The 20,381-nt window shown below is 42.8% G+C and overlaps 1 protein-coding gene and 1 long non-coding RNA gene across 2 annotated transcripts in view; both read left to right on the top strand.

Annotated features, from left to right (window-relative positions):
• Positions 1-20,381, top strand: part of LOC119978492 (metabotropic glutamate receptor 4-like) — a 1,510,615-nt gene that overhangs the window by 110,694 nt on the left and 1,379,540 nt on the right. The window lies entirely within an intron of this gene.
• LOC119978493 overlaps positions 7,324-20,381 on the top strand; it is a 42,047-nt gene continuing 28,989 nt past the window's right edge. Inside the window, exon 1 of the long non-coding RNA XR_005463465.1 lies at positions 7,324-7,420. This is a non-coding gene — a long non-coding RNA (uncharacterized LOC119978493). The remainder of the gene's footprint in view (positions 7,421-20,381) is intronic.

Here is a 20,381-nt window from a genome sequence, read left to right as displayed (position 1 = left end):
GCTGCTAAACAAACTAAATCCCACCTTGGAAATACCAATGTTGCTGCCGCCCCCCCCCCCCCCCCCCCCCCCCTTCACACAAGCCACACTGCTTTGAGCTGAACATATTGAGTGAGGCCAGTTTCTAGAGAGAATTGTCTTTTTTGACTTATCCTATGCCTGTGACATCATGTAGCATGTAGGCATGCGGTGGAAAATCTCCAACATCATCTTGCCATGTAAAAACCTAAACTAATCAGCTCCATGATAAGCAACCGATAGTTCTGTTTGCTCCCTGGAGATCAAATCAGCCACCCACGCATAATCAACATTGGGCTCCCATACGGATAAGTCCTCACAACAGCTCTCTTCAATCAGGGATCACCCTCTCACAAAGTCATGACTCTTTGCACATGCTGATGACTCCCAGTTTTCTAAGCTAAAGAACACAGTGAGAAAACACTCATTGAAGATCTATCTTTGGAAACCTCCTTCAGAATATCAAGACTTCAACCAAACATTGTGAAGACGGTTACTTCAGCCTTCCACTTGAGCAAAGCAAAGGGCAGGGAGGAACCTTATGTCCAGAGCTGTAGCCGACCACTCACCAATGGCCCACTGCCAAAATATCTTGACATCATTCTTCACCTTGCATTGATCTACTGGCAACATCTCCAGAACAGTAGAGTCAAGGTCAAGATGATCGTGGATATTATATAGAAACTGGTGGGTGCCACCTGGGGTAGTGGAGCCAATGCACCAGACATTGGTCACCCGGGTCGTGCCAGCGGGTGAGTGCTGCTACCTGGCCTGGTTCAGGAGCATCCACACAATCGTGGTTGATGCCTACCTCTGGGAGGTTGCGAGGATTGTTTCTGGGACATTGAGACAAGCACAATTCAGGTGTCCTCCTGCACTCGCATAATCTGATTGAATGGTGGAGCAGGCTTGAAGGGCTGAATTGCCTACTTCTGCTCCTAATTGCTTTGTTCCTAGCACATAGTGAATGTCCTCCTATCTGCAGAGAAAACATCTTCCCTGGGGAGCAGTACCGTGAACTACTCCCATTGTGACAGGATCCTAGAAAGAAAACCTCACACATTCACCTAAAATCTATTACTCCCTACTGGAACACACTCCATACCCCAGAAATTGACAGTAGCGCCATTACTCAAACGCATTTAATGGTTGACTTCAAACATTACCAACCACAACATGCTAACTGACCCAAATCGTGAAGTCCCAAATTTCAACCTTCCATGTGTTACGGTGTGCAGTTACAATTATAATTATAATTTGCACGCTACCATCATTAAAATTAGCAAGCTGTTTGCAATCAGAACAAATGGCCTCGGGTCAATCATGCATTGCAATCCCCAAGCCCATTTCATGGTGCTATCGAGCTTTCCCCCAGTTAGGTTCTTTTCTTGTGGGATATAACACGCAAGGAATTCCTTGCCAGTACAACAAAGTAATCGAAAGCGTGGTGATGATTAACTTTGACAGTGGTCGTCTGGTCTGATTAATAACAATATAAATTTTAAAAAACGAACTGATTAGATCAGAGTCACAAAGTCCTTGCCAAAGCACACTTTCTTCTAAATTTTGCTGTTTGCAAAAATGTATTTAAAATGTGTGTGGTGTGGGCACTGCGATTACCTTCACTCTATCACTCCTCTATTTCTCGATCCTAATCACTATCTGGATGTAACAGAATGTGTAGCAGCGTAAACAGTGGGTCCTGCGAGAGGAACTTTGAACCATCAGTATTTGATATAACTCGGTAACTTTGCTGGTAGAGTCAGACTAATTACAAAGTAAGAGCTTTAATTGGGCGGGCGGGCTGCCCTGGACCTCACCTGCCCGTTGTAAAATTGCTGCCAGGTTAATGGCAGGTGTGTGGTGGTGTGAAGACACTGGCGAAGTTTTATGGGCCTGCCCACCTGCTAAACTCACTGGCAGGAGTTCATAAAATTCTGCTTCTGTTTCTTGATATACTCAGTAAATAATGTGAAAGGTTAGGGTTCAAGGCACGCAACATCATCAACGTTGGAAATAATAGCTGCTCAGATAAGAAGTAAAAGCTTGATCATTCTATACTTGGATTTTAATGAAGAACTGAGGGAACAAATTTCACAGCTGGAGGTCCTTGGAAGGAAAACTAAAAACACTTTTTTTACAATAAACGCTGAATTTGTTGGGATGAGCAGGGGAGGAAAGATCTGTAACAACAATGATGTTGATACCATTGGGAGCTGAAATGAATGCAACAAAGGCGATCTGCCTCAAATCTAAATGCCACTCTTCCATGCGGAATTGAGAGAGAATCACCTTTCAGACGAGAGGTGTGAGGAGGATTACATTTCAGACTGAAGATGATAAGCAGATCACTTCCTGGGTAACTAGCATTTTCTTGTGTTCTGCCCAGGTGTGGAAGAGTAATGCTAGAGTTGAATGTCCAGAAATTGAGGGATTATTCATGATTTTCTTTAATACATTGGCGCAATACAAGGAAGTAGGCTAAGCCAAGTCTACCAATAATCTGAAAAACAACTAAAACTAGACCTATCAATTTTTGACTTGAGGAGGACATTTAGACTTGAATTAAAGAAGGTCTTTGTGGTGTTACTGACAGGAGGGAGAAAGGGAAATTCTCCCTATTTCCTCTTCCCACCTGTCTGCCACAGTTGTGAATTATCTTTAATTTATGTGGTGGCATGGTTTCCCAATCCCCCGTTTATGTGATGCAATTTACAAATTCGAGTTAAGATTACCTCGGAAGGTTAGTTTATTTGCCACATTCTAAACACCGGGGGTGGGGTGGGGGGTGGTGGTTGCGGAGGAGTGTTTGCAACGTCCCACTCCAAGCACATACACTCAGGCACAGTAAAGGGTTAATAATAATAATAATAATCTTTATTGCCACAAGTAGGCTTACTTTAACATTGCCATGAAGTTACTGTGAAAAGCCCCTAGTCGCCACATTCCGGCGCCTGTTCGGGTACGCAGAGGGGGAATTCAGAATGTCCAATTCACCTAACAGCTCGTCTTTCGGGACTTCTGAGCGGAAACCGGAGCACCCGGAGGAAACCCATGCAAACACAGGGGAGAATGTGCAGACTCCACACAGACAGTGACCCAAGCCGGGAATCGAACCTGGGACATTGGAGCTGTGAAGCAACAGTGTTACAGTGCTACCCACTGTGCTACCATGCTGCGGGTAAGGTGGTGGGGAGGGACGTGGCAGTGGTGGTAGAAAAAATGAATTTCTCAGTACAAGACCAGAAAAATGAATATTATTTATGTAATTTCCAGAACCCAAATTTGGAGTCAAATGAGGAATTCTTTCACATAGGTATTCAAGTTCAGCTGGCTGAAGACTGGCGTTGTAGTATTCATTTTTCAGTTGGTACTCACCATAAGCTGGAATAGATCTGTAATGACTGGGTGGGTTCTGTAGGTGGTGGGATGAAATCTTCCAGCAGAAACAGGTTTTGAGGTTCAGGCTGTTGTTTTGCCTGGAGAGGCCTGTTCCGTGGTGCTTCACAGTCCGATGCTAGAACAGCAGACTGAATAAATCTAAGTCTCAAAGGCATAGAGACTTAGGATTTTCAAAATGGTCGCTTGAATGTGTGACTTTCCTTCTCTGCAATTCCTTCAAAGGGGATATTTATCCAGAGCCTGGAATTAGCTTTGCTTTCAGGACTGATAATGTGGTTGAAAGAGCTATCATGAATGTTGAGGGCCTGATGTTTGGGAAGCCATTGTCTAGAAGACCGACTGACTAGCAAGGTGAGCTTATCAGATACAAATTACATCCCATTTGAACTGGGCCTGATCAGACCCAGGTGTGAGTCTGTTAGCATCTGTATCGGCATAATACATTCTGACGTGCATGTCTCCTCATCTTTTGTGATTACAGGGAGTCTGTACAATAAAGTGTGAGATTTCAAAAGCTGAGCAAAGAATTCCTTTGTTATTTTTTAATATAAATTTAGAGTACCCAATTATTTTTTTTGCCCAATTAAGGGGCAATTTAGCGTGGCCAATCCACCTAACCTGCACATCTTTGGGTTGTGGGTGAAACCCATGCAGACACAGGGAGAATGTGCAAACTCCACACGGATAGTGACCCAATGCTGGGATTCGAAACCGGGTCCTCAGCGCCGTAGTCCCAGTGCTAACCACTGTGCCACGTGCCCCCCTATTCCTTTGTTCTTTTAACTTCTGAGGTCTAGCTGCCAGTCAAAAGGCCAATCCTGTGGTCATGTGAGCTGTTGCAGCCATATTTTTTAAAGTTCAGCATAAAAACTATTTGAAAAATAGTAAGAAGGATAAAGTTTTGAACATGTGGTGTTGGAGTTCCGCTCCTGTCATAGGAACCCACCGGGGGGAAGGTCACGATTTAGCGATTCAATAGACTGAGAGGAATGAGGGACTGTGAGGCCATGCAGCATCGTAAATTGGCCAAGTAGTGAACAAAGATGAAAAAATAGAGCATTGCAATATCATGAAGCATTGCATTTATTTGTAAAACACCCGAAAATTATATCTCATAAATTACAGAGAAGTCCAGCCTTACAGTGGTCACCATGGAAATACAATGGAAGCAAATGACCTTGATGGTGAAAGAGCAATAAAAATATTATTTGAAAAGAATAATGGCTGATAATGTTATGCCTAGATGAATAATAGTGTAGAAAATAAGCAGTTGTATCAAAATGCTTAAAATTCTATATGTGACATGATTTTGTGACTGCCTCGAGTTACTGCAGTTGAGAAGACATATAGCTTTCCTTGGCCTACTTCAGGCTGCAATTTTCATATCATATTTTTTGGTATCTTTTACATCAGCTTTTAACTTGGCATAATTCATTTTGAATGCTGCCTTACTTTACAGACATGTAAATAAACAATGAGGTGTGTTCATGTGGTAATGGTGAGACGTTGTTTGATTTAAATGACTTAATAACTTTAGAAATGATGACCAGGTTTGGTTACATGAAACAGAATGATTGGCGGGTGAAGACCTTCTAAATATCAATGAAAGGGGTGCACTGCAGAATCATAGAATCATAGAATTTACAGTGCAGAAGGAGGTCATTCGGCCCTTCAAGTCTGCATCAGCCCTTGGAATGAACACCCTACCTAACCCCATACCTCCACCCCATCCCGTAACCCGGAAATCCCACCTAACCTTCTTGGACACTAAGGGAAATTTAGCATGGCCAATCCACCTACCCTGCACATCTTTGGACTGTGAGAGGAAACCGGAGCACCCGGTGGAAACCCACGCAGATACAGGGAGAACGTGCAGACTCTGCACAGATAGTGACCCAAGCCGGGAATCGAATCTGGGATCCTGGAGCTCTGAAGTAACCATGCGAACCACTGTGTTACTGTGCCGCCCATCTGCAATAATTCTCACCACAATCTTGTTGGGAAAGAATTTTTGTCTTGAAATAGGGATCATAAAGTACTTTAGATTTAGATCCAGTTGAGGGATTCATGCTTTAGAATTTGAGTTTAGAATATGGTGTTATGGGAGAGGCGTTTTCAGAACCCCAAAATGTATCATGGAGTTTAACCAACCTCCCCCTTTAATGTTTGTTGCTTTTGAAGCACACGGCTTGGTCTCCAGGTGTGGTATTACAATTATGGACACGTGGGTTTTTAAACACAAACCAATGTTTATTCCCTGAACTCAACTTAACTTTTTAAATAAACATTGGATCACTTAACACCCCTTACTTCAAAGATAACCCCGAAAATAATACAACACTAAATAATCCTTCAGTTGTTCCTTTAAACATCCAAGAGACTTAACACCTTTAAACAGAAACACATCAGGTTAAAGACATTACTATTATGAGTTTAAATCACCCAAATGATTCAGAGATAGTCTTCCATGGCAGATATTACAGCAGATCCAGCTCACTGCAAACACAGACACACCCAAGCTCTTTTCCTCAAAACTCAAACCAAAAGCAGAAGTGAGCTCAGCTCAGCTCCTCCCACCCTCTGACATCACTTCAGTAATATGAGCTGCTTCATTTCTTAAAGGTACTTTGCTGAAACATCCATTTCTTAAAGGTACTCTCACATGACAATGGTATTATGTTGTCTCTGATTGAAACTTCATAGTTAGAAATGACTTGTGTTAAGTTGGACTGGAATTAAACTGAAATAAAAATAGAATATTCTGGAAGAACTCAACTGACGCGTATCTCCGCACCCCACGCCGGGTGGGAGAATCGCGGGAGGGCCGGGCGAATCATGCCACGTCGCCCTGGCATCCCCCGCGATTCTCCCACCCTCCCAAAAATGGCATGTCGCGTTTTTCGACAGGCCGCTCGGAGAATCGGCGCTCGCCATTTCTCACGGTGACCGGCGACTCTCCGGCCCGCATGGGCCGAGCGGCCTGCCGAACTCGACCGGTTCACACTGGCGCCAACCACACCTGGTCGCTGCCGGTGTGTACAGCGTGAGTGTGGGGCCTGTGGGAGGCGGAGGGAGGATCGAGCACCACGGGCGTGCTCAGCAGATGTCTGGCCCCCGGTCGGTGCCCACCGATCGTCGGGCCGGCGTCTGTAAATGACACACTCTTTTCCCTCCGCCGCCCTGCAAGATCAAGCCGCCATGTCTTGCGGGGCAGCGGAGGGGAAGACAGCAACCGCGCATGCGTGGGTTGGAGCCGGCCAACCTGCGCATGCGCGGCTGACGTCACTTCGGCGCCGCCGGCCGCGTCATTCCCGGCGTGCCGCTTTGATGCAAGCGTCAAGGCCGGGCATTCGGGATTCACGCACCGCCACTCCTAGCCCCCTGGGGGGGGGGGGGGGGAAGAATAGGGGGCAAGGAGCGGCCTCCGACGCTGGAGTGAAACACTCCGGGTTTCACTCCGGCGTCGGCACTCAGTCTCCTGTTGGGAGAATTGCGGCCAACAGGTCTAGCAGCATCTGTGGAGAGAAAGAGAGTTTCAGGGTAAAAAGCTTTCAGCCGAAAGCTGAACTGTTTGAATCCAGGTTGAACAAGAAATGGATATTCATTTTTACCTTGGGGGAGATTTTCCAGATCACCCCCAGGCGTTGTGGCAGAATCTTCCAGTCTCGTCAAAGTCAATGGTAATCTGTGCGGCTCAGCATCCCGCTGCTGGAGAACCTGTGGCGGGGGTCGACATTGCCGCGACCGGAAGTTCCCACTACCAGGTTGGGCTGGAAAATCCCCGAGGGTGGGATTTTCCTGCTCTGGCACTGGTGTGACGCAGATGGGAGGGAAAAATCTGGAGAGGTGTTAAAAGCAACCGCCCTCCAAATGTTCCTGACTTTCCCGCGATGACGCCCGCTGCTGGCAAGGCTGGGAAATATCGCCTTTAGTTTGAGCGAAGCTCCTCCAAGTCTACAAACCATTGGAGAGAAATTTTCACTTTCGGTGATAGTGTAAAGTGAGTAGCTGATCTGTTAACTCTGCTTTCCATTATTAGCAAATATTAAAACTATTATTGGACTAAGTTGGGTGTGTCATAATGAAATATAATTGAGTGCAAATCCTAAACTACGATCCAAGTTTATCCAGATTCATGGCCGTGCTTATCAGGGAGTCAAATGTAAGCTTTGCTAGAGCCAGTACTTTCTTTCTTCTTTCTTATTTATTGTATAACGTATCTAGAATTTTCCCAGTTCATGAAGTTTTCATCATTCAGCACTACCGTATTTCCCTGGAGTCAACAAGAAAGCTTGTATCACTGCGGAGTCAATATACTTGGCTGAACCCCCCCCCCAGTTAGTTCTGGTATAATTCACGGATTATTGCAGTTTCAAAACAACAATTTAGTTTTTATAAAAACCTAGTTGCTGGAAACATGATAACATTTGTTTGAAATGGATAATGTTGTGCGTAGAAACCAGGGATGGCCACAAAACAATTTTAAAAAGAGGGATTTGTTTGTACCTTCATCAGGAAAAACTTCAGTGAAATCAGCTTCATGTGATCTTTCTTAGAACTAAATTACTGGCTCATTGTAAAGGTAAGTAATTTAGAAATTACAAATTGAAAATAGGCCCTTTTGGCCCAACCAATCCTATGTGCACATGCTGTTCCCAATTCCCTTTATAACGCTTTTCCTCAACTAATATTATTGTTTTATTTGTTTCTGCTTTAGGCATTAACTGGTGTACCTTCAGCATCACAAAACAACTTTCTCCCACCCTGTCTCCTAAACCCCATGCATTTAAAATACATCTTCATTGCCTTATTCTAGATCTGCAAATCTGCCAAAGAATATATTTCTATCTGTTGTGTCTCATAGTTTCATAATTGTAAACACCACTATTAAATTGCTCCATCAACTTATCCATTCTAATAAAAACAGTGTTGATTTTTTAGACCTATCTTTGTATTATTTTTCTTCATACCAGGCAACACCCTTGAGTTGTGTGCATTCTGTTGTACAACATTGCCTATGGTACTCTAAATGTAGTCTGACAGAGGTTTTATGCCTTTTATATCACTATATCTCATGTTAAGGGCCAGATTGTCGTGATCCCGATCAGAATCAGTCTGATACATGACCAGAAACTAAATGGCTGCCGAGGAGGGTGGTTGGAGGTCCTGCCTCCATTTTTAGCCTCAGTCATTATAGTGAGGGTGTGGAGGGAGTGGGACCCAGAGCCTTCCTGCTCCTAATAAGGAGACATCTGACAATATTGCTGCTCCAGTGAGAGTCTGCCTCATGTAAGTTTTTAATTAATTTTCATTGAGGCAGACAGGCATTGGAAACTGTTAGGTTTTGCATCAATTGCTTGGAGGTGTGAACAAGGGGACAGAAGGATTTAAGATTTAAGCAAAATGGCTTTGCCTCCTTTACTGTTCATCATTAAATGCTGTAGCATGAGTTGTATTTGTGTACAGTAAGGTGAGTTATCACAGTGCTGTGATTGGAAGATGTAACTACCCATTAAACAAGGCCAGAATTCCACGCATAAAGTTAGGATGTGCGGCCAACGCAGACACATGTAAAATTGTGTGAAAGGACATGGCGCATGTGTCCTGACATCATGACACTTGGGAGATATTTTGGTTGACGTGCGTGAATGTGAGTCGGAATCGTGCTCGCTGACAATCAGGAAGCCAATTTGAATGAATTAGACAGAATTGACTGGTATTTTAGGTAGCCTTTATAGTTGGTAGGCAGGCTGATTCGGCCGGCGATCTCTACATTTTAGCTGCAACCTTGATCGAGGGTAGGATGAAAGGTCCGGCCTCAAATAAAATTAACAAATGTGTCTGGAGACTGAGGTTTGTGGCCCGGCAGCATTCAACCTTTCCCAAAGTGCAATTCACGCTGGATGTTTGTTGATTGTTCCGCCAACGTAATGCCGTGTTTACAATATCCCACCTTGAGCGGGAATGGGTTTAATATCTGCCCTCTCCTGCACCAACTTTCGGCACGCCCCAAACTTAAAATTCAGGCCAACGTGTTTGCCAGATTGTCACTTCTGCCACTGGAAAACTGTCAAGAAAAAGATCAACGTTGTAAATGTGGAAAAATCTTTAGATGAGTTAAAAAGTCCATCTGATGGATAAAAAGAGTCCATTTCATACTGTTGCAGGGTAGCCTAGTGTGATGACAGTATATTTCATACTGTTGCAGGGTAGCCTAGTATGATGACAATGTGTCAGTGTTTAATCTTTTTTCCATTGCTTTTACACATTTTAACTAGACATCAGTTGAGATAGCAGATCTGAAGCCTGTTTGTTTACTCAAGGATTTTAATAGGCTCTTGGTTTCAGTCTAACTACCTAATTGTTTTACAAGTGCATGACTTTGTTCACGCAGCTGGTTTGAAGAGTTTGTTTGTTTATTCAGGAGTCTTTGGGGGCTGGTCAATGGCTTCCAACTGTTATAATAGGGCTTGTGAGTTTTGTTCATTAAATGTTCGTAATGGGTGGAAGGTGAAATGGTCAGATGGTAGTGTTGGGGGTTTAAAGTGTTCAGAAGATTTAACTGTCGATAGATTAGTTGCTGATTGCATTATGAGCACTGGGCCAAGGTGTGTTGGGGACAGATGCAGGTCTTTTAATCTGCCCATTCTGGACCTGGTCCACCACCATCTCAGATCTGCCACCTTCAGGCCACTTAGGGCCTGGATCCTTCGAAAACCCTGCCTTCCTGTCATCTCGAGACAGAGGCAGGATTGTGACAGTTGGATTAGTCTCATCTCCCTATTCCTGTCTCCAACATAAAACTCCAGCCTTAACATTCACTACCTTTTTCTACACTACAGCATTGACCTGAAACATTAATCTTCTGAAAATTTGAATATTGCATTTTGATGCCAACATCCAACAGTGAACAGAAGTAGCCCCAGAAAAGAACACTGTGGAAATTTGCTATCCACTTTCAACATTCTTTGAAATACTCCTTTATTTCTACACCCTGATTCCTATCTTTTGCAATGATAAATATGACCAGATTGGATGGAATTCTCCGACCCCCCTGGGGGTCAGAGAATCGCCCGGGGCCGGCGTAGATCCCGCCCCCGCCGTGGCCGGAATTCTCCGCCACCCGGGAATCGGCGGGGGCGGGAATCGCGCCGCGCCGGTCGGCGGGCCCCCTGCAGCGATTCTCTGGCCCTCGATGCGCCAAAGTCCCGCCACTGACAGGCCGTTCCTGCCGGCGGGAATCAGAGCACCTCTGGTGCTGGCGGGAGTAGGTGGCACATGCGGGCCCCGGGGTCCTGGGGGAGGCGCGGGGCGATCTGACCCCGGGGGGTGCCCCCACGGTGGCCTGGCCCGCGATCGGGGCCCACCGATCGGCGGGCGGGCCTGTGCCGTGGGGGCACTCCTTTTCTACCGCCGCTGCCACGGCCTCCACCATGGCGGAGGAGGAAGTGACCCCCTCCACCACGCATGCGCAGGGGTGACATCAGCGACCGCTGAGGCTCCGGCGCATGCGCGGACTCAAGCCGGCCGGCAAAGGCCTTTCGGCCAGCCGTTCGCGCTGGCTGGCGGAGCGCCAAAGGCTGTTTGCGCTGGTTGGCGGGGCACCAACCACTCTGGCATGGGCCTAGCCCCTAAAGGTGCAGAGAATTCCGCACCTTTGGCGAGGCCCGACGCCGGAGTGGTTCTCGCCACTCCGGTACGTCGGGGCCCCCTGCCCCGCTGGGTAGGGGAGAATCCCGGCCAATATGTTTGAACGATGTTAATTGAGTGATAAAGATTGGCTAGTATACCAGCAGAACCCCCTCCCAACTTCTCACCTTAAAATAGTGCCATGTGATCTTTGCTACAGGGTCTCTGATTAAAGTCTCATCTGAATGGGACTACCAACCGTACAGCACTCCTCAGTTTGCTGTCAATTTAGGTTACGTATCCAAGCCCCAGGAGTGGGTCTGAAGCCACAACCTTTTGACTTGGAAGTGCGAATACCATTACAGAGCCGAGGCTGATAACTTGGAACAACACAATTAAGCACCCTATCAGAATTTGACAAAGGGAATTTAATTTACGGGTTCTTGGTTTGGGCCATTTTAATTCCACTTAGTTTTTATTCTGATTGGCTACTTTACCTCAAACTCCATATCCCTTAATTGTCTCCAATACGTTCCTTAGTGGTACCTTGTGAAAAGGTTATCTGAAAATTCATGCATATACGCCGTGTTTAATCTGTCCACCATAGCTGGCACCAGCTCCAAGAACTCTATCCAGTTTGTCAACCGTGATCTTCCTTTCTAAAATCCATTGTTTGCCCTTTCCTCTTGCGCTCACCTTTTCCTGAATATTTAGTGATTTCATCTTTCATTAAAAATTCCAAAATTTCCTCAAACACTGTTGTTAAGCTATTTGGCCTGAAAACGCCAGGTTAACTCGGTCTCCCTTTATGAAAACAAGTATTACAGCGACTACCCTCCAATCATCCTACACACATCCACTCCCATGCGAAACCTTTAATAACATTACAAGAGGCTGTACTATTTCGTCAGCTATTTCCCTCAGATACATTGGATGTTTCTCTTTCATTCCCCAGCATTTGTTCACAATTATTAAATCAGTCATGAACTGAGCTAATTGCTGTTTGAATGTAGTAATTAGATCAGTTAATGACTGAATTTAATAAATATATAACTACTTGATTCAACTTTATGTTGCTTATTACTTTAGAATTTAGCACTGGCTAAATTTAAACAATCAAACTACTGATTGAATTCACACAATCCATATAATTAATATAGTTGATCGATCAAAAGGTTCTCACCATAATTTGTGAAATTAGTGTTTGGAATTATTAACTCATAACTTGTCATGTTAGCATGCAGCCATACATTTTATCCATGAACTATGGTAGAAAGCGGCAACTGTATGGAAAATTATGTCATAATTATATGGATTACCATTCATCATAATTAACAATAGAAAATATGCACAAACCCCCCTGTCTACTGAAATACCAGCGGTGATTTGTTGGTTTTAGCTGTCAGTTGTGGAGAGAATCGTAGAATTTACAGTGCAGGAGGAGGCCATTTGGCCCATTCTCCATCTACCCTCTGAAAGAACACCCTATTTAAGCTTACGCCTCCACCCTAACCCCATAACCCAGTGACCTAACCTTTTGGATACTAAGGGGGAATTTAGCATGGCCAATCCACCTAACCTGCACATCTTTGGACTGTGGGAGGTAACCGGAGCACCTGGACGAAACCCACGCAGACACATGGAGAAAGTGCAAACTCCACACAGTCACCCAAGGCAGGAATTGAACTGCGACCCTGGAGCTGCGACCCTGGAGCTGTGAGGCAGCAGTGCTAATCAATGTGTCATTTATTTTTGTAAAAAATAGTTTTGTTTAAACAGTGACAACGGATGGTTAAGACTGGCCCTCATTTTGACAGTTCAATTTGAGTTGAATTAACATTGGGCAAGATTCCCCCGTCCCCCAGCTGCATGTTTCTTGCCCATGTGCCATTCGCTGGTGGCGGGATTCTCACTTCCCGCAATTTGTCAATGGGTTTTCCCATTGAAGCCACCACACACTGCCGTGAAATCTGCTGGCGGACGTACGCTGCCAGCGGGAAAAGTGAATCCCGAAGATTGAAGAACTCCGGCCATTGCTTTAAAAACGGTGTCATAATTCAGCTCTGTCATATGGCCACACAAGCAAATCCTTCAGACTGGTTCTCCATAGTCACTTGGGTTCATTTTTGCAGTTTCTGATTATTCAATGGTAGAAGAACACAATGTAACTGGAAACGATGTGATAAGATCAGATGCCACTTCAAATTATCCAGCTGGCCCTTGAGAAAAAAGAGACACTTGGGTAATTTGTGCTGGAAGCAACAGACAAGTTGGAGTGTTCACATCCTCCAATTACCTTCGATTGAACAGGTGAAAGATACTTTGGCATTTAGGATTTTTCACAGAAGAGAGAAATGTTCTCAACTATGACCCTGACCAAGTGAGACGTCCACCGGTAGAAGTGCTGCGTGAAGCATTACTCTTGCATTCTACATTACAATCAAAGTGTAGTGGCAGAAACCTATTTGCTCCTCGTATAAATCTTAATGTCTTGTGAAAATCATCATTTATTTTTTAAATTTTATGGTGAATTTAACTTAGTAATTCACACTGTATTTACCAATACCATTGTAAGCGCAGTAGCGTTATCCGACCACTAGGGGAAGTAGCTCTGGGAATGCTCAGGAGTTTGTACAGGGCTCCACCCTTGGCTCCGCCCACGACTCCTCCCCCTGGACTACTGTATAAATACCCTTGTCCAGAGCCAGCCTGCAGTTCATCGAGAGTTCAACGGGTAACAGGCTGGCTCTGTAGTAAGTAGATTAAAACAACTGTTCATAACTTAAAGCACGTGTCTAGTGAATTGATGGGTGGAGAGAAGTTGGTGCTTAGTTAGCATAAGAGTAGGATAGTGATCCTTGCAGGCTCCACATGAGGGGTCACTGTGCACATTAGGAATTGAATAGTCTCAGAATTGAAGAAATGATATATATGCAATACCTTATATTCAAACCATAGAATTTCAGATGGATTGTCAGTCATTGGACCTCCAGTTCAAAAGGTTTAAGAGGGATTTCCACAGCATTATCACCTCAGACTTGAAGTGACCCTGCATCATTATTGCATCAAGTGCTTATGTTCTAGAGCCAAATCAACAAAATATACTTCATGTTGGATAAATAATACTTTACCTACTTAAGATGTGTGTAACAGTATTAAAGATGTACTGCTAATCAGTTTTCCTTCATTTCTATTATTTCTGCTTGCATAGAAAAGTTGCCTACAAAAATTGCAGCCACTATCTTAAATTTGTATTCCAGAAACTAAGGATAATTTGTCATTTATTCATCAAAGGAGGGAAATATTACCATGAAATAAACTTTTATGTGGAGTACATTTTATATGACATGGATCTCACAATAATATTGAGATGCTTTACTGCACTTGGAAAAATTCTTAATGTCCCGACAAGTCCATTCTTCTTGCACCTAAATTTTCAGCTCATGTATTATGATGCTAGTTACATAGGAACAGTTAGCCCCTCCAGCCTGTTCCACCAATTAATAATCCCGGTTGATCTGCAAACTATCTCCGTAAACCTGATTTGGCCCCATATCTGTAAATAACTTTGAATAATTGTTATAACCTCCCCAAGGCCAGCCTTCCAGCACCAAATCCCTTTATTTCGAAATAACAAAAATGGTCACTGCCGCTACCTACAGCACTCAGGACAGAACACCGGGACCTACAACTTGCTGGCCCGGGTTGAAGCAGTGGGTTTTAAGCTCCTGCTGCTCACTTCCCATCCCGTCCGCTTAATAGAGGAACTCATATTCCATGAATTCCACAGGGAGATTAATTGCCGATCTCATGTGTCTTTCGTGGACACCATAACACCCCTCTGCCCCACCCCCCCCCCCCCAACCCAAAGTCCATTTCCCTATCGGTACCCCTGTTGTGAGGAAGTCCCTTCTCCTGGTTGGCCACCGGTCTGAGGTCTGACGTGGGTGGAGCCGAATCTGACGCTGTGAATCAAATCGGAGACATTTGTTTCCGGAGGGATTGCAGAAGGGTTGCTGATGTGGATTCCCCTTCATGTTCAGCTCCGGTAGGAGCTGTTAACTAAACAAATAAAAGCACTTTATTTTTTTACCACACTCACCTTCCCTATATTCCGCCCACCCCAGTTCTCTGCTGGAGTATGCACGCAGGACCTTATTTAAGGTGCTGTTATCTAATCCATTTTAAACTTTGCAGGAAGCAACAGGTTAGAGCTTGAAGACTGCACATGAAAGGGCAAATTAAATCCAATTGACTGAATGGAGACATGGTTGACATACATTTCACATGACAGTTTTTAATATTTAGGAAGAGATGGATAGATAGGTAGAAAGTGTTTGCGTTACAATGAGATAGATCTGATAGAAAACAAAACAACAATTTGACCTCAGATGAAAGGAATCTGTGACTGCAACCTTTGGCATCAAAGGAAATAATTTATTTGGGAATCATTAAAAAATACCAATGCAATGGGCAGATACTTATGTGGAATTATTCAGTTGAAGAGAAAATAGGAGAAATGGAAGGGGCTAGTTCTTGATGACTTTAAATTAAACCAGACAGAGATCTTCAAAATTGCAAAATTAAATTCAGGGAGTGACTGCAGGTTTATTACTTTACATGGGATATTCTAGAATACTGACGAAGAGGTAATATCTTTAGCAGTTAGTCTGAGGTAATTTGGTAGTTTGAGAGTAATTCTAGCACCCTATGATCAACCTTGTGTCACAGGTTGGATAATGATTTGAATGCCCTGGTTGTTAAGAAATGTGGTTTTAAAGCAATAAGCAAATATGAAATGAGAAAATAAATTGTAGAGGTGAGTAGGAGTGGAGAAATAAAATGAATTAATGGGCGTGATTTAACTAAATGGGAACAAAGTCCCATAGTGAGCGCGTGTTTGCCAGCACTCACAGCGCTATGAAACACCCTGATATCTAACGGTTAGATAGGGGACCTCAGTGGGGAACCCACAGCTAGGTTGGATTTGTTCATGCTTTTTATGTCAGGATATACCGGCACAATTTTCCACATTGCTGGGTAGATGGCAGTCTTGTAGCTTTACTGGAACAGCTTGGCTAGGACCTGGCCAGTTCTGGAGCACATGTCTTCAACACTATTGCCGGACTATTGTCAGGGCCCAAAGCCTTCGGCCGTTTATTGATATCACATGGAGTGAATTGAATTGGCTGAAGACTGACATCTGTGATGATGGAACAGTGACAGCGGTACAAGGAATTTGAGACCCACCTTGGTAAGCTGGACTAACTGAAGGGGCACTAATCAGTTAAAAATTAAATAAAAAATATGACATACTCAGCATGTTTTTTGTAAAAAGGGCTAATCTTGCCTTTATTTTGAAATGCAATACTATGTATCATTTAGTTCTGTTAAGCAAGGAAAACATTAAAACAACTAATAAAATGCATTTAATGATGCAAAGGACCAGTCATTCAGTAGTGGACTATGTAGTAGAGATAATTAGTATAGCATCCAAAAATGCTAATACTTCGCAGTCCTTAAATGCTGCCTAACAACCCACCTGCACAAGTGGATTAATGCTGTAAACCATTTGCTCGGTACAATTTAAATTACGAACAGCATATAAAAATAGACAGGCTTATTGAAAACGTTTAAATCCAAGGACGGAGGGTTTTGTGAACCATTTTATGGTAAGCTTTTGAATAAAGAATTATTTCCATCATTTGAAATTTTAAAGTGACTATAATTTGTGACAAATTCTAGTAGTCTGGCAACAGAAATCCTTGAACATAAAGTCAGGTGTTAGAAGATGCTACAGATGATATTTATAGTGAAATCCTTGGTACTTCAACCCCCCTTCCCCCACCCACCCCCTCTATTCCTACAAATAGTCAAATTGCCAATCTCTATTCGATTACTAACCACAAAAGAAGAAGCAAAGTGAAAAACAGAAAATAATTTCATGATTAAACCACCAAAAAGTTAATTACTTTCACTGAATGTCTTAAACCATCAAATTTGAAATGAGATTAAGTTGACTCTATTACTAGGTATAATATGCGCTCATGGTCATAGTCACATACAAAAGATTAATTCTTACTTAAATTCCACACATCTCTGGATTCATATTCGCTTAAAGACTTTTGGTATCAAGGAATTAAGTTGCAAAAACTCAAACATGAAGAAAATAAATCTGATTTTCACCAACATGGCACAATTAATAATAATAACAACAATAATAATAATTGCTTATTGTAGGCTTCAATGAAGTTACTGTGAAAGCCTCTAGTCGCCACATTCCGGCGCCTGTTCGGGAGGTCAGTACGGGAATTGAACCTGCACTGCTGGCATTGTTCTGCATTACAAGCCAGCTGTTTAGCCCACTGTGCTAAACCAGCCCCTATCTAAAGGTGTGGGAGGAGACACAAGTCTGGTGGAAGATGACATGGAAACTTACAGTGCTATCAAAGATTTGCATTGCCATTGGGAAGCAGAGTATTCTGGGTTGGTCAAAATACAACCCCTCCTTCAACTCCAAGAAGAATGATTAAATAAGACAAGACACTAGGAACGCTATGTTACTTTCACAGCAATTTTAAAGTTCTCTAGGGGATATAAAACAAGCCCAGAGCAGCCACTGGCCCAAGTGCATAAACGGTGTCTCTTTCGCCCATTTAATTTCCCCACCCTGGGTGCCTGCTTATGTCTCTTGATGAAAAGACAAGTTATGCCCCGTAGTTTATCCAGTGTAATTTCTGGAGAGCATAATTTTGTGATTTATTTGCAATTTTATTAGAGGGATGTAGAACCAATTGTAGTGATATAAACTTCCTGAAAGATTAGTTATTGAAAGTGCAGAGAGTGAAGCCAATATCAGTGGAACAGATGTATGAGCTGAGCTGATACCATTTCCTGAAAGTTTATGGCTGAAGGTATATTCAGTGTTCTGTAAGAATTGACAACAAGTAATGCATGAAAGGTTATTAAAGAAATCAATCTCTACTTTCTTGACTGCAGTCTTAATGTAATATTAAAAAGGCAATGGTCACCAGTTGTGCATGAGCCACTTTGTTTACTCTTGAATTTTAATGTCCGTCATTACGAACATGTTATGATTTCAGTTGAAACCAGTAACATTTTTATATTTTTAGAATCTGAAAATCTGGCTATTTATTAAAGGAACAAAGTCACATGATTCATGATTTAAACAAAAGTGTTTTACCGCACAAAGAAACATGAATACTAATAACTACACTAACATAATGAATAGTTACATTGACGATATTAAAGGTACAATGAGTACCATTACTTATTCGCCAAACTAACTTCTGAACTCCAATGTTCTTCAACATGCATTTGACTTCAATCCCAAATCTCAAGTCAGATACTGAAAACAGACCTTAAGGATAATTAGTTCAGTGACACCTCTATGCCAATGTCTCCCCACTCTAGGGTTGGACAAAATTACAGGACAGAATGAAGCTCCGGAGGGATTTGAAACCAAGCATGCGGATCTTCAGATCAAAGCATTGCTTTACAGGATCCATTGTAGGTCAGTGATAGGGGCTAATAGGTGAACAGGACTTGGCGCAAGCTTGGACACAGGCAAAGGAACTTTCCTCCCTCTCAAAAAGAAACCGTTTGTCTTGACACAGTTCCCGACACTCATAGCAGGCACTTTGACATGAATGTGATATATGTGCTAGGCAGTAAGATCAAAATGATGATTAACCGATGATTTTAAAAAGGAAACCTCACTTCACAGCTGCTTCTTGTAATTCTTATCAGTGGTATCCAAAATCTCAATGCTGAGGTAATTGCACTTTAAAAAGGTACAAACAACTGATTGAAAATACTTGAATGATCGACTTTGCCTAAAATCAGCAGAACATTTTTAAAACAAGAACTCAAGGGCAGGCATTGGGCTTAATACGTTATAAGTGACACCTTTGTAATTAACTCCTGTACTGATGGCAAATAGTTGCTGTCATTTTCCCGAACAGGTACCTGTTCTATATAAACATGAGTGCTGTAAGTGGTGGGATCTCTACTGGTTGGTAGACAGTTGCTGGAAGGATAGCATCATGAGTTGACATTATTCCATATTGCTTTGGGCTGTGATTTGAAGAGGTTCCCAATATGTTTCACGTTGTGAACTAAAATACTAAAGGAATGCACTGCAATGGCTAATGAGGCACTAGCTCTGTCTTTTATTCAAAGCACTTTGCTAATGTTTTGGTTTTGATTTTGCATTTTAACAACAGGCAAATAATTTCCACCATCAAGTGAATTATTCACTCTTCATCTGCGCATTGCGTCACTGAACGAGAATATGTACACCAATGGAAATGTTATTATTTCTAGCCTGTGTTCACGATGCAGATAAACACATTCCATTAAACCAGCATGTACCACCTCCGAGTACGAGCATCTGATTAGTATCTGTGAACGAACAAATGCTCATGCAGATGAAGTTAAATTTAAATCCTGCCATGCAATTAACAGACGGAGGCTTGTAATTTAACAAAGCTTTTTGCAGTTTAGAAGTGTGAACAAGAATGTAAGTTAATTAAACTTTAAATAAAAGGAGACACTGAGAACAATTACAAATGATGTCTGAACCAAAGCAAAGAAAAATAATTTGAATTTTGAATCTTCCTAAAGTCTTTTAAATGATTGCAGGATTGTTTGGTACATGAATCATAGAAATGTACAAGTAAAATACTATCGCTCTCCAGTCTAACTATGTTGATGTTGTGACAAAATATGGGTGCAGGCTGACTTGTCCTGGGGAAGAGCAAGTCTGTATAATTGTAAACATTGACATTTTACGGTGCCTTCATTCCTGTTTCCTTCAATCCCTGATATAAATCGGTGTTGGAAGTAACATTTCAAGGGCATATTTGTGTTGTAGCTGAATTACATAAACAAAAAGAGATTTAAGTATAAAGATAAGGAATAGGAGCAGGGGTAGGCCATTTTGCCCTTCGAGCCTACTACTTGCTGTACCTGAATGCTAACTTTTGTTCTTCGTGTACGAGGACACCCAGACCCCTCTGTACTGGGCAGTTCCGCTGCTTTTGAATAAAACTCTGCTTTTAAATTGAGCTGTGGCTGTGCTGGAAAGGCTTTCACCCTGTGTCATGTTTGTTCAAGTCTTACTCCAGAGATTTAAGTACAAATTGTGCATTGACACTCCAGTGCAATTATGAGGGAAACATTGTACTGAAGAGCAGCTTTCCTTCATATGGGATGTTAAACTCTGTTTCCCAAGCTGGATGTGAAAGATTGCATGGCAGGAGTTGGGAGAAGAACAGAACAGTTATTCCCAGTGTCAGCGAAAATATATA

This window comes from Scyliorhinus canicula, chromosome 15 (assembly GCF_902713615.1).
Source record: "Scyliorhinus canicula chromosome 15, sScyCan1.1, whole genome shotgun sequence".
Lineage (NCBI taxonomy): Eukaryota > Metazoa > Chordata > Chondrichthyes > Carcharhiniformes > Scyliorhinidae > Scyliorhinus > Scyliorhinus canicula.
Note: the sequence above shows the minus strand (reverse complement) of the source record. Positions and strands in the feature narration are given on the sequence as shown.